The sequence below is a fragment of the Balaenoptera borealis genome, assembly GCF_965194805.1.
Source record: "Balaenoptera borealis genome assembly, chromosome: 6".
NCBI classification, from domain to species: Eukaryota; Metazoa; Chordata; class Mammalia; order Artiodactyla; family Balaenopteridae; genus Balaenoptera; species Balaenoptera borealis.
In genome coordinates this window covers 122,926,800-122,940,544 of record NC_138863.1, presented here as the reverse complement: position 1 = coordinate 122,940,544, position 13,745 = coordinate 122,926,800, and the positions used below count along the sequence as shown (strand labels likewise).

Sequence of the window (13,745 nt, the reverse complement as noted above, 5' to 3'; positions counted from 1 at the left end):
AAGAAATCAGCATTTAGCAAGCTCCCCAGATGATTCTTATGCACATCATGGTTTGGGGTATACTGTGTCAGTCAAGTCCATGCTTTATTTTACGATTGCCTGTGTTATCATCTATTTAAACCAACGTTGATTGATTGCCTCTAGGCAGGCGCTACTATGCTACACACTAATGTGCAATGTCAACACCACTCAAGCATCCGCTAAATGTTGAAATGATACAAATTCCACAATTCCATTCTGAAATGAAAACCTTTTGTACGCTAGAAATGATGCCAATCTGGCAGCATGCAGTCTCTGAGCTTCATTGTGGCAAACACAGCACACGTTCCTCTCCTCCAACCCCCTGGAGTCACCATCACACAGCAAATCAAATTGGATTCTAACCATTTTAATTTTCCACCCTGCTCTGGAAATGGCATCATTTGCTATCCTGGTTAAAGGAGATGGTGCTCCTGATTAAAATAATTACATTTTGGGAGCTTGGCCAAATGAAAATAAAGTGTGGAGGATGATATGCTAGAGATTTAGAAGCGTGTTGAAGAGAATAAGCATCCAGGGTATTAAGGCAGAGGGTGATTATAAGTAATGGGAAAAAATAGGTAAAGGGACACTTGCACTGAATACCACAGAAGTTTTGCCAGACCAGCCCTATTTTAGAGAAGGATGATTTCCCAAGAGATGAATATTTATCCACAGGTTGTTGGAAATTGCAAAGAGACCAGCTGCCTTATTTTATTTCCTCTCATCCTAACTAGGTACCATGCCAGAAAAATCTATCAGCTAATCAATACCTATTTAATCTTCACCTAGTAGTTGCCTATTATTTAAAAAGTGTGTGTATGTTTGTATTTTCTATTCACCTCGGCAACCCTAATAGCTAACATGGGTCTTTAAACATAGCAGGTGTTTGATTGCTATTTAAGGATGGAAGGAGTATAGAGAAATAGAAGATTCTTCATTTCTCTTAAGTTGTTTACAGTCTAATGTAATTAAAAACCAAAGATGATCATCTATTAAAGATATTTAGAGTTTTCAGGTCTTGTACAGGTGACAACTTCTATACTAACGCTACTACCACTGCTACACTTAATTTGTCCAGCAATTTCAGAAAGCGACGTATTTCATAAGTGAATTTTCCAAATGATAGATGTGGATTTTTTTTAAATCATGTAATTTTAAGAAAAAATAAAAGTACAGTAATATTTTTAATGGCGATTTTCAACTGTCCCAGGCTTTCTTTAGTAGAATATGGCTCAAAATATTCTGGGAATTACTGTGAGCAAGAAGTGTATGTACCAGGGTTTGCTTAAATATGTAGAGCTACTGTAACTATTTTCACTTATTAAAATCATTTTCCTTTTGGTGGTGGTTGTGTAGGGGGCTTGGCAGGAATATGGGGAGAATTTTAAAATAAAAAAGTGCCTATTGAGATGAGAGAAAAAGGAGAGAGTAAATGGAAGAGTGAGGAGGATTTTTTTCAAAGCGATCTTAAAAAGTTAACAAATAAAAGGAACTAAATCAAAGTACACTTGAGCTTGAAACTATAACTGTTCACAGGACTCTCCTAAACATACGTCTAGTAGAGTTGTTTTTGGTTGAGTTATAAACTTGTATGTTTTATAGGTTCTGCTATATTTCAATGGGCGGTCATCTTAGGAGGTCATTTTGAGAAGAGGTCTTGGAAGGCATTTTGTGTGTCTGCTTATTTATCACGCGTCCACCTTTCTCTCTTAGCAAGGCAACCGAGACTGATAGATATGCCACCATATCCATTCTTCCTCTTTCAATACCAACGTCATTTTGGGGGGAGTATAGTCACCAGGATAAAGATTGTATTTCCAAAGCTTCTTTGCAGCAAGGTAAAGTCATGTGACTAAATTCTGGTCAAGGGTATACGAGTAGGAGTGATGTGTGTCCTTTAAAGGAATGGCCACCCCTTTGCTTCTTCTGTACTGTGGCTTCTATGGGAACATGGTGATGAGAGATCCAGGATCAGGCAGGGAAGTTCAGCATCTTGGGGATAGTAGAGCAATGAGAAAGAAGAAGCCTGAACTAAAATAACTTTGGATAACTATGTGAGAGATACAAATGTATCTCATGCTCAGAACATTGTTATTTTCACTCTATTTCAGCAGTCGAGTGTGCTTTCTAAGCAATAGGATCCAAGCATCAGGACAGCCATGACTAATGCCTCACCTCTATATGCTCTGTGGCTAGTCCTGTGCCTGACACCGTAAGTGCCTGAGTAGTTGAGACGGAGAGCTTGGTGCTCAGATAGGAGCATTCTCAGTGATACACCTACTAAGTGCAGCTGCCACGTGTCTCTGATCAAATACCGAATATACTCTGCCTTTCTGGGGCCAATAATGAGAACATGCTTTGCTTCTGATGACAATTTCTTACCTTGTTCTTCTGGTAGTTCTGTCTTTCTTCATCCCACTTGTGAAATTTTACTTGCTAATTTGTCTTAAAAGTTCATAAACAAAACTTGCTGGAGTTATACCTAAAGGGTCAGTGGGGAATCTTCTACAAGTTAAGAACATGCCTTTGTGAATCTTCACAGACCAGAGGTCTTCCAGATTGTCTCTGGATTCTGGATTCTTAGTAGGACTTACAGTTAAAAATCTATTTATATGTGGTTCTAGTAAAATACAATTATATATTTAATGTTTATTATATTTAATTTATAATAATATAATATTAATATATAACATAATATTTATATGTAATATTGTATGTAACATTAATATATAATATCAACATTATTTATATTAATATTAATTCATAGTATATTAATATAAATATTAATATATAATATATTTAATATATTTAATGTGTCAAATATACAATATAATTATATATTAAATATATAATTATAATATATATTATAATATATAATATATTATAATATGATATATTATATTATATACATAATAATATATGTACTATATAACATGTAATAATATAATTATTATATTATATATTATTATATATTATATTTTATATTATAATATATAATATATAATTATTATCTTATATATTATATATAAATGAATGATTATAATATATATAATTATATATAATGTATATTTATAATATGTGAATATATATTTATCACACAATGTATAGTATAATCTACAGAATAATTTATAATGTATAATGCACACATTACACACTATATATATATGTCTATGTATATGTTAATCTCACAAGCAATATTGTATTCAGAATTTCCTAAATGGGTAGCTACTCCGGCTTCCTTTGAAGAAACAGGAGCTTTCTTACAAATATCCAGTATCCTGAATACCAATGTGAAGGCAGTACCTTTGTCTGTGAAATGACACAATATCTGAAACTTGACCTCACCTAAAGCTCACAACACTAAAAACTGAAATTCTGCTTTTCAATATAGCATCACAAGCTTTCTTTAGACTGTATTTTCCAAAAGTTTTGTTTTCCACTAAAACTCTATTCTGTCCTTGGTGTCTATGGTTGGGTTGGCCTGAAATTAAAAAAAAAAAAAAAAAGAATCAGAGATGATGTCCAAGCACAGTGGAAAAACATTTTGTGTTGCCCTTGAGGGCAGGAGTAGGGGGCAGAGGTGGTCAATAAAATTGATCTCTTGGTTTGTGACACCCCTTCCTCGCCAGCATTTCAGAACTGGGATCTGATCTGAGAAAAAGTGCCAATTACTTGTGGTTTTACATCAAAATTTGTAGTTCCAGGTTTCACTCTCCTCAAAAAGGAAATTGGAGAGATCAGATTTCTAAGTGCATATTGGAATATTTCAAGATGTTTAATGAGATTTGTAGGTAGAGCCAACTTTTATTCAAACCTTCCATAAGTATGAGTATAAAAATAAGATTTTAATCTAAACATAAAAGCATAAAAAACTTTATAGTTTTCTATTATTTATTTTTATTTATTTTTTAATTGAAGTATAGTTGATTTACAATATTATTATTTCAGGTGTACAGCATTGTGATTCAGTATTTTTATAGATTATACTCCATTTAAAGTTATTATACAATATTGGCTATATTCCCTGTGCTGTACAACATATCCTTGTACGTTATTTATTTTATAAATAGTAGTTTGTACCACTTAATCCCCTACCCTTATCTTGTCTTTCTGTGTCTGACTTATTTCATTAAGCATAATACCCTCTAGGTTATCCATGTTGTTGCAAATGGCAGAATTTCATTCCTTTTTATGTCTGAGTAATGTTCCATTATCTATCTATCTATCTATCTATCTATATATATATATATATATATATATCTACCACAACTTCTTTAGCCCTTCATCTGTTGAACACTTAGGTTGCTTCCATATCTTGGCTATTGTAAATAATGCTGCTATGAACATCGGTGTGCATGTATCTTTACAAATTACTGTTTTCATTTTCCTTGGATATATACCCAGGAGTGGTACTGCGGGATCATATGGTAGTTTTATTTTTAGTTTTTTAAGGAACCTCCATACTGTTCTCCATAGTGGCTGCACAAATTTACATTCCCACCAAGAGTGTACTAGGGTTCCCTTTTCTCCACAACCTCGCCAGCACTTGTTATTTATAGGCTTTTTGATGGTGGCCATTCTGACAGGTGTGAGGTGATATCTCATTGTGGTTTTGATTTGCACTTCTCTGATATTAACAATGTTGAGCATCTTTTCCTGTGCCTCTGGCCATCTGTATGTCTTCCTTGGAAAAATTCCTATTCACATCTTCTGCTCATTTTTAATCATTTTTTGTTTGTTTGTTTATATTAAGTTGTAAGATCTGTTTGTATATTTTGGTTATTAACCCCTTATCAGTCATATTATTTGCAAATATTTTCTCCCATTTTGTAAGTTGTCTTTTCATTTTGTCAATGGTTTCCTTTGCTGTGCAAAAGCTTTTAAGTTTAATTAGGTCCCATTTATTTATTTTCTTTTTGTTTCCTTTGTCTTAGGAGAAAGTAAATGGAATATTGCTACGATTTAGGTCAAGGCATGTTCTGCCTGTATTTTCTTCTAGGAGTTTTATGGTTTCCAGTCTTACATTTAGGTCTTTAATCCATTTTGAGTTTATTTTCATATATGATGTGAGAACGTGTTTTAATTTCATTATTTTATATGTACATATTTTCCCAAGACCACTTATTGAAGTGACTGTCTTTTCTCCATTGTATATTCTTGCCTCCTTTGTCATTAATTAGTTGATCATAAGTGCATGGTTTTATTTGTGAGCTTTCTATTCTATTCCATTGATCTAGGTGTCTGTTTTTGTGCCAATACCATACTGTTTTGATGACTGTAACTTTGTAGTATAGTCTGAAGTAGGAAGCATAATACCTCCAGTTTTGTTGTTTAGAAACAAAAAGATATCCTACGTTCATGGATTAGAAGATTTAATATTGTTAAAATGTCCATACTACCAAATGCAATGTAAGATTTAATGCAATCCCTATCAAAACACCCATGACATTTTTCACAGAACTAGAACAAATAATACTAAAATTTGTATGGAACCACAAAGACCCCCAAACAGCCAAAGCAATCTTGAGTAAAAATACTGTTTATAAAGTCCATTTAATTATAATATAATGAACATCAATTGTTTAAACCAACAATAAACTTGAATAGTTATGTCTAGTTATAAAAACAAAACTCAAGTATCCACAAGACATCACACTATCACTATCATTCTCAGTTCGACCCTGCAGGTAATTGAGAGACAATGGAAGGTGGATATAAGTTCCCCCACTCCCAATAGAAAGTAATGCTACAAACCCAATGGAGACCCAATGTCAGGCACAGAAAGGAGGTAGGTAAACTGCACAAAGCTACTCACTTTGGCCCAACCCTTTTTTTTCTTACCTATCAGCGTTGGCCACACACATGTAACTGACAGCTATATGAAAGTTGGTTTGAGAGCAAAGTGAGAAGGGACAAAACTGGAAATAAGAAACATTATTAGAATGTCATCAAGGTAGGAACACAGCAGAAACTCTTGGTAGCCAACCCAGCAACTCTTCCTCCCACAGACCCCTCATAAAACCTATATTTGGTACAATATAAGCAGATAAAGAGCAAGCTCTGGATTATGCCACTTGGGTATAAATCCTGGTAGCTGTGTCATCTTGTCCAAAACCCTTAAACTTTGTAAGATTTAGTCTTCACTTTGTAAAATGGAGATAATGTTATCTTCCAAATACAGCTGTTGTGAGGATTAAATGAGGTACTTCCAAGAAAATTATAGAACGTGGCATGCTCAAGTTTAGCTACCATTATTATTATTATTGTTATTATTATTTGGCTCATGTACTCACCCTACATGAGCCTCAAAGGAGGTGGGTCCCAGAAAAAAAGTAATATTGTAACTGGTCTAAACTGATCAGTGTGATTCAATTTCTTTTTTAGTAATTGTTTTAGATAGAGATGTATTATTCAATTCTGGCCAATAAGATGTAAAAGGATATCAGGCCAGGGAATTAAAATGAGTTGCAAGGAAGACATTCTTCTGCTAACGGATGTTATTCTTTCTGTCAAGATGCTGAACCTTCTACAAACATCAGGGGATTGTGCGTGTGAGGCTTGAGGAAAACATCGAACAGTGGAAAGAAACTTGTCTGTACTGGTGCTAAGTAAAACAATCCTAGAACTGTCCAAATATAAAACGTTTTGTAAATGAGATAAATCTTTTTATTTTATAAACAATTTTGCACTAAGCTTTCTGTTACTTGTGACTGTTATAATTAATACAAAATAAGAAGAGCTTGAACAAAAGCAGATAGAGACAAGGGAAAGGAGGTGGTTTCGAGAACATTAAGGATATAGAATATAAGGGACCCAGGGACCATTTGGATGTTGAGGGCAAGGACAGAGGGAGAGTGCCTGTTGGTGCCACCTTGATGAGTCTTATAGGAGAAAGGGAACTTGCAATGAAAAAGGATGATTGACTTGGGAAGGGAAGAAAGGAGGATCCTCTAGGGGGACTAATGTGCAGTAGCAGTAAGAAGAAAAGCAGTAGAGAACACTTTCCTGCAAATCAAGAGAAAGATTTTCAAAGAAATCAGAACAGAATCGGACGCCACAGAAAACTCAAGTTTGATAAGGACTAAGAAATATTTGTTCTATTTAGCAATGACTTGGTCCCAAATTTCCCTGAAAAGTGCTAAAAGGAGGAGCCATTTTGCAGTGGATGAAGAAGGAATCTGGGGGTCAAAAGCTGGAGGGTGGAAAATCTGGGTGCAAAGGTTCGAAGAGAGATGGAGTCCTATTCATCTTCCTATCTTCAGCACAGCACTTGGCATATCATCGGTGCACAAGAGACATTTGCCGGAGGGATGAACGGAGAGACAGATGGACAGACAAGGGTTATTAAGTCCTCTTGTTGAACTGAGAAGACTCAAGCTTTGTAGGCTGAAAGAGTCAACTTTATATAAGGTAAATCCACTAGTTTTCTATCCCAGGTCTTGTATAAAGGTATATAATAAACTAAAATTTCTCTCCAGAGTTTGTTCTCTTTAAAAAGAAGTTGCAAGATGGAAGCTCCCTGAACAGAGGTAGACTGCAATTATTGACCCATACAGTGTTTTTAACTTTTCAAATTAATTTGCCAACATTTAAAAATCAAGAGATTTAACATGAAAGTTTGGATTTCTGGGCTCGCTTGGAAAATCAGAAGTCCTGGCAGAACTGGGCCCACATTCCTACAAACTAGTTTCTCATGAAGGATAGACTTGGCCTTCCAAATCCTCTTCCCATCCTCTCCCGCTCACCACATCACCTTCAGGCACCAAGGTCAAACATCACCAAGGATGACTAAAAAAAATAAAAATTAGAACCTGGATACACTCTGTTTTTTGTTTGTTTGTTTTCACTTTTTGTAATTTTTCTACATGAATTAAAAGGAAAGTAACTATTTCTTTTACTTTACTATCTATCAAAATTGGGAAATCAAAGAAAATCAGGAGGTTATGTGGTTTAAAAAACAAACAAACAAACAAAAAAGAAGACAGCCTGTTCCTTTGTTAAGTAAAGTTATTTGAAATTTGGAAATAAGACAGAAGGATGCCTGATACACTTTCAAGGTCATATTAAAGCAATGGTTAACATACCCATCCATTACTTAATTTAATTCTCTAAAAGATGATTTAATTATCTAGGGGATTAATTATTTCTTTAAGGGATTTATCTTTATTTGACTTGCTCTTTACAATTGATTAGGACCACAATAACATGTTAACGTGCAGATTTTTTGCCCAGCAGAGATAAAAATGATTTCTGACTCCAAAAGTTATAATTGTATTGCCCTATAAGATATTAACCAGTGTTGTCTCTAACAAAGCAAACTTATTTTATCATGGTTTCCTGACTATGTAAATCTGTGTTCCTCAAGGGGTCTTTGAACCGACTTCACCATTCTGCTGGTTCCCTCATTAATGATTTATCTAAATCTTTAACATGTTTGTTCTATAGTTGTATGCAAGTCACCAGTTTAACTTTATGAAAAATTGTAATTTGACATCTTTGAGAAAGACAGAACTTTTCCTAAATATTTCTTGTTACAGAAATTGGGTCTTTCTAGAAATAACGCTTCCATTTGTATTAGGTGGTTGGCCTCTATAGACACTGTTATTTGTGACCTCTATGAAAATGAACACACACACCCACACACACACAAAGCTGGGTACCTTTTTAAGCAGTTATTTCTACTTAATCTCAGTGTGAATGAAGGCCATAGGGATTTTGCAAGGAAATTTGCTACTTTTAAAAAGGCCTGAGGCAGAAGAAATTTCAAATAAAAGTTATGCTAGCCAAGACATGGAAACAACCTAAGTGTCCATCGACAAATAAATGGATAAAGAAGATGTGGCATTATATATAATATATATATATAGTGGAATATATATGTTATATATATATAATATATACATATAATGGAGTATTACTCAGCCATAAAAAAGAATGAAATAATGCCATTTGCAGCAACATGGATGGACCTAGAGATTATCATACTAAGTGAAGTAAGTCAGACAGAGAAAGACAAATATCATACAATGTCACTTATATGTGGAATCTAAAAAATAAAAAAAGAATAGAAATGAACTTATTTACAAAACCAAAAGAGACCCACAGACATAGGAAATAAATTTATGGTTACCAAAGGGGAAAAGGGGTGGCATAAATTAGGAGTTTGGGATTAACAGCTATACACTACTATATATAAAATAGAAAATCAACAAGGACCTACTATATAGCACAGGGAACTATACTCAATATCTTATAATAACCTATAAGGGAAAAAATCTGAAAAAGAATATATATACATATATATATTCAATATATATATAAAACTGAATCATTGTGCAGTACACCTGAAACTAACATATTATAAATAAACTACACTTCAATTTAAAAGAAAGAAAAAAAATGTTATGCTAGCTATTGCCCAGTTCACAGTTCTGTCCACAGGGCACCCTGCTCCACACTCTGTTGGACTGAACACAGTATATGTGTTATCATTACAAGTTATCATTACAATTTAGTGTTCAGACAAGGATGCCTCAAGTTGGACTCTGTCCCGGGTGCAGAAATGAAAGAAGCCATTTCTGTAGCTTCTCTGTAGTCAGGTAAAACCACATTAAAAAGAAACTATACATAAATAATAGAGGATTCACCACAGTTGTCAACTGCTGAGCAATTCTGGCTTAGAGACCTCAGCATGAATGCCAATATTTAAGTGATGATTTGGGAATCCACTGCCACCGTAAACAAAGAGTCACACTCATGTTTAAAAATAAGGTAGTGGCAAGGAAACTATGTGTAGCATCCTTACTTTATGGAATCCCAGGAAGCTATTTTACAAATACAGATCCAGTAAAGCCACATCAATGCCAGTATCTGACTTAATAATAAACAGCAATGTGATTTACGACCCTCTTGTGCTAGTTACTCTCCTTGTACCTCCAATCCTCAGGATGCATTCTTTGCCTTTGTGCCCTTGGAAGCTGCCCCCGTCAGACAGCATCACCCAGATTCCCATGTCTGCTGGCCAATGGAAACACCAGCAGGAAGTTGAAAGGAAAAGGGGGTTAAGGATATTTCATTCCGGCTTCCTCTCTACTTTGCTAGAACTACCCATGGTTGAGTTTCTTAACTGAAACCAGCTTTTATCTGCTAGCCCTCTTTCACCACCACAGCTCCACCTCCCTTTCAGCTCCAGTGCAGTTATGGCCCCCTAATTTGTGAGTTTCTGGGTGTCTTCATATCACATGTTGGTATCTCAGATCCTGTTGTCACCACTGTACGCAGTTCCTTCAGTAAATCCTCTTCATTTTGACAAAGCTGAAGGCAGATCATACAGTATTAAATGTGATAGAAAAAGTCCACTTAATGTATTAATTAATTTATAAACTCAATCATAGGAACCTTCAAGTTGCAAACTTTCAAAGATGTGAACGTGTGTTCGCATGTCCAATCACGTAAGTTAGTTCACCTGTCTGCGTACATTGTCGCGTGTGCATCTTCTACAAGTGGTTGTGCTTTTGTGTACTTTACTGTATAATACTGTATAGAGTACAGTAGTACAGTATCTTTATTTCAAGCTAGACCTGCAAGAGGACGACTTCAATGAACTCCTTGCTGTGCAACACGAGGAGCTTACTAATGAAGACCTGATGGAATTGGAGGCTTAGAGAAAGGATGAAGAGAGACAAGAGGAAGAAGAAGTAACTGAAGAACCAAAGAGATTCACGACACAGGAAGTGGCAAGGGAATTTTCTTTATTTGAGGAGGCACTGTTAGTTTTTGAGGCACAGGACCCAAACGTAGAACGGTACACAAAGGTTGCAGCAGCCGTTCAGAATGCAATCCAGTGCTACCGTGTCATCTATGATGAGAAAAAAAGAGCTACTACCGAGACATCACTGGATTGTTTTTTCAAGAGGGTAGATAGAATTGAATCCAGCAAGGAACCAGAACCTGAGCCATCAACGTCAGGCGTGAGTGAAATTGCAGCTTGCCCTCCGTCTCCTATTGCTGACAATCCTTCAGCTCTACCATCTCCCACCTCCTCTCCCTCCTCCAGTCAGTAACTCTTCTTGCCTGTTCACTCGATGCCAGCCCCTGGATGCCAGCTGTTGTACTGTACTACTGTACTTCTCACGGTACTGTACTGTAAGATTAAAAATGTTTTCTTTATATTTTGCGTTTGTTTTATATGTATTGTGTGAAAAGTATTATAAACCTATTACAGTACAGTATTATATAGCTAACTGTGTTAGTTGGGTACCTAGGGTAACTTTGTTGGACTTACGAACAAATTGGACTTATGAACGTGCTTTGGAACGGAATTCGTTCATATGTAGGGTACTTACTGTAATATTATAAGCTCAACTGGAAATACTCAGATGATTTAGAAAACAATAACAACAACAACCAAAACACCATATGGGTTCAGCTAGTTATTTGACATATTAGTTACCTGTACACAATTGAATAGGTTCTATTTTCATCATTATTGATATAATTTGTGTTTTGAATTTTATCCTGCCAGCAACAGCTCTTAGATGAAATGTTATTGATCCCTACTTATACTTTAAGATATCCAAATTGGAATAATAACTTTATGTCATCTTGCTTGCATTGAAGCATTTACAATACTTGAGCTGAGGAGAGAGCCTTTTCTTTCCTAAAATCCAGAAACATAAAGGCAGAGATACTCATTTTATAGACACAGTAATTGAGGCAGAGAGAGGTTAGGAATCATCACGGCCATGGGCTGAAACTGCCAGTGCAAAATTAAAGCTAGAATCTAGTGCTCCCATGTCTATTCACCTTCCCCCATTGCTGGCCATGGTCTAAATGTGATTATTTTGTTTGTGTTCAGTCTCCTAAATGGCCAAGAAATAGCAATGATGGAGTAGTGGACAGAGTGAGAGATTATTTCTTCAAATTTTATTTACATTTTTTGTACCCTGGATTTATTTAGATGATATGATACAATGTGTGATGCAGCTCATAAATGAGCAATTCTGTTCAGAAGTGTTTTTATTCTCACTTACTTGAGAAAATGACAGTTGTCCATATCAAATGAAACTTTATTTTAAATGTTGATGGCTTTTTGGAGGAGTCCAAGCCCTTTCTCCAAACTCTGCACTCTTGCGTCCATCACCAGGACACCTGTCGGCATCACCACTGACCAGAGACCCTTCCCCTCTCTCCTCAGTGTCACTGGACAGTTTTAAGTTTCTTTTTCTACCCTACGACACTTTAAGGGCCATGAAAATCATGACAAGTCAGCAATGGACTAACCGTGCTTTGGGAGAAAATACACATATTATCAGATTTTCATACAAATCTAAGTTCTCCCAAAATAAAATTACCCCAAAATTAGTAATTTGCATTGGGTTTTAAGAGGAACAAAAGGATTGAGACCACATAAAACTTTACATTCTATCTTTTCCTTTTTTTTTTTAAATGGAAGGACATTGACCCCAAGTTACGCAAAACCAATTATTTCTAACATTTGGAAAGGAAACACGGGCTATTTTGGCAACTCCATTTGCTACCAGATGAAATCTCAGAGGATGTGGAGCAGTAACCTACAATTCGAGCTACCATTTTCCAAGTTTCAAGGCCAAACCCACAAAGACTCACTGTTTTCTGGGTCCAGCACCTGTTGTGCAGGTAGGGGGAACCAAACCTGGGAAGAGTGAAGTGTTAAATTTTCCCTTCACCTGGGAAAACCAGAGGCCTGCCTGCCCGAAAAGAGCCATTTGAAAGTCCATGGATTCTCAAAATGAAAAGTATCATGAAAGGTGAGAGGGTAGTATAGCATGTTTTACTAATAGTTACTTTATTCATTACAAAGCCAGTCTGTTTCTAAGCATTTGTATACCTTAAAGTTTTGTTCTGATTTTTACACTACTCACTTTATTATACAGTATACATTCTTCCAATTTTAAAGAATTAATATTTATGGAATTGTATTACTCTATTCTTATTATAAATCATCCATAATGCCAACCCTCACTCTTCACCCAATATTTAGAGTGCCTACTCTCTGTCATATGACAGACACTATTCAAAGCACAAGAGATGCATCACCAGATTTAGATAGAATAAACATAACCTGCTTTTAACAGAATTTATATTCTGGAAAGGGGAGTTATTCGCCCCCACACACACACACACACCACTCCATAAATATATGTATGTGTTTATGTGGGTAATGTTTAACTATATATATATAACATAATATAATTTCATAGTGTTCAATTAAGTGCAAAGTACTAAGAAAAAGCAAAAGTAGAAGACACTAAGAGTGACTGGATATGGAGAGAAGAAGCAGGTGCAGTCCCAAATAGGAGGATAGACCTCCTCAACAAAGTTTTAGTCAATTCAGGCTGTTATAATAAAAACACCGCACATGGCTTAAAAATCAAAGCTGTATTTCTCACAGTTCTGGAGGCTGGAAAATCCAAGATCAAGGAGCAGAGACCCAGTGTCTGGCTGTGTCCTCACATGGCCAAGAAGGAGATCATCTCTCTTCTCACAAGGGCGTTGACCGCATTCGTGGATGTTCCACCTTCATGACTCAATTACCGCAAAAGACTCTGACTCCAAATATCATCAAATTAGGGGTTTAGGCTTCAATGTAAATTTGGGGGGACATGCATATTCAGTCCATAGCAAAGGGGTATTTGAGTCAAGCTTGCATACCCCTTGTGAGGGGTTGCATAGAGCAGCTACCC

The 13,745-nt window shown here is 35.7% G+C and overlaps 1 protein-coding gene and 1 long non-coding RNA gene across 2 annotated transcripts in view; one reads left to right on the top strand and one right to left on the bottom strand.

The window, feature by feature from the left end:
- CNTNAP5 (contactin associated protein family member 5) overlaps positions 1-13,745 on the bottom strand; it is an 862,652-nt gene that overhangs the window by 176,976 nt on the left and 671,931 nt on the right. The gene's annotated exons all lie outside the window — the stretch shown is intronic.
- LOC309631478 overlaps positions 13,229-13,745 on the top strand; it is a 571,739-nt gene continuing 571,222 nt past the window's right edge. The window contains exon 1 of the long non-coding RNA XR_014246296.1: positions 13,229-13,725. This is a non-coding gene — a long non-coding RNA (uncharacterized lncRNA). The remainder of the gene's footprint in view (positions 13,726-13,745) is intronic.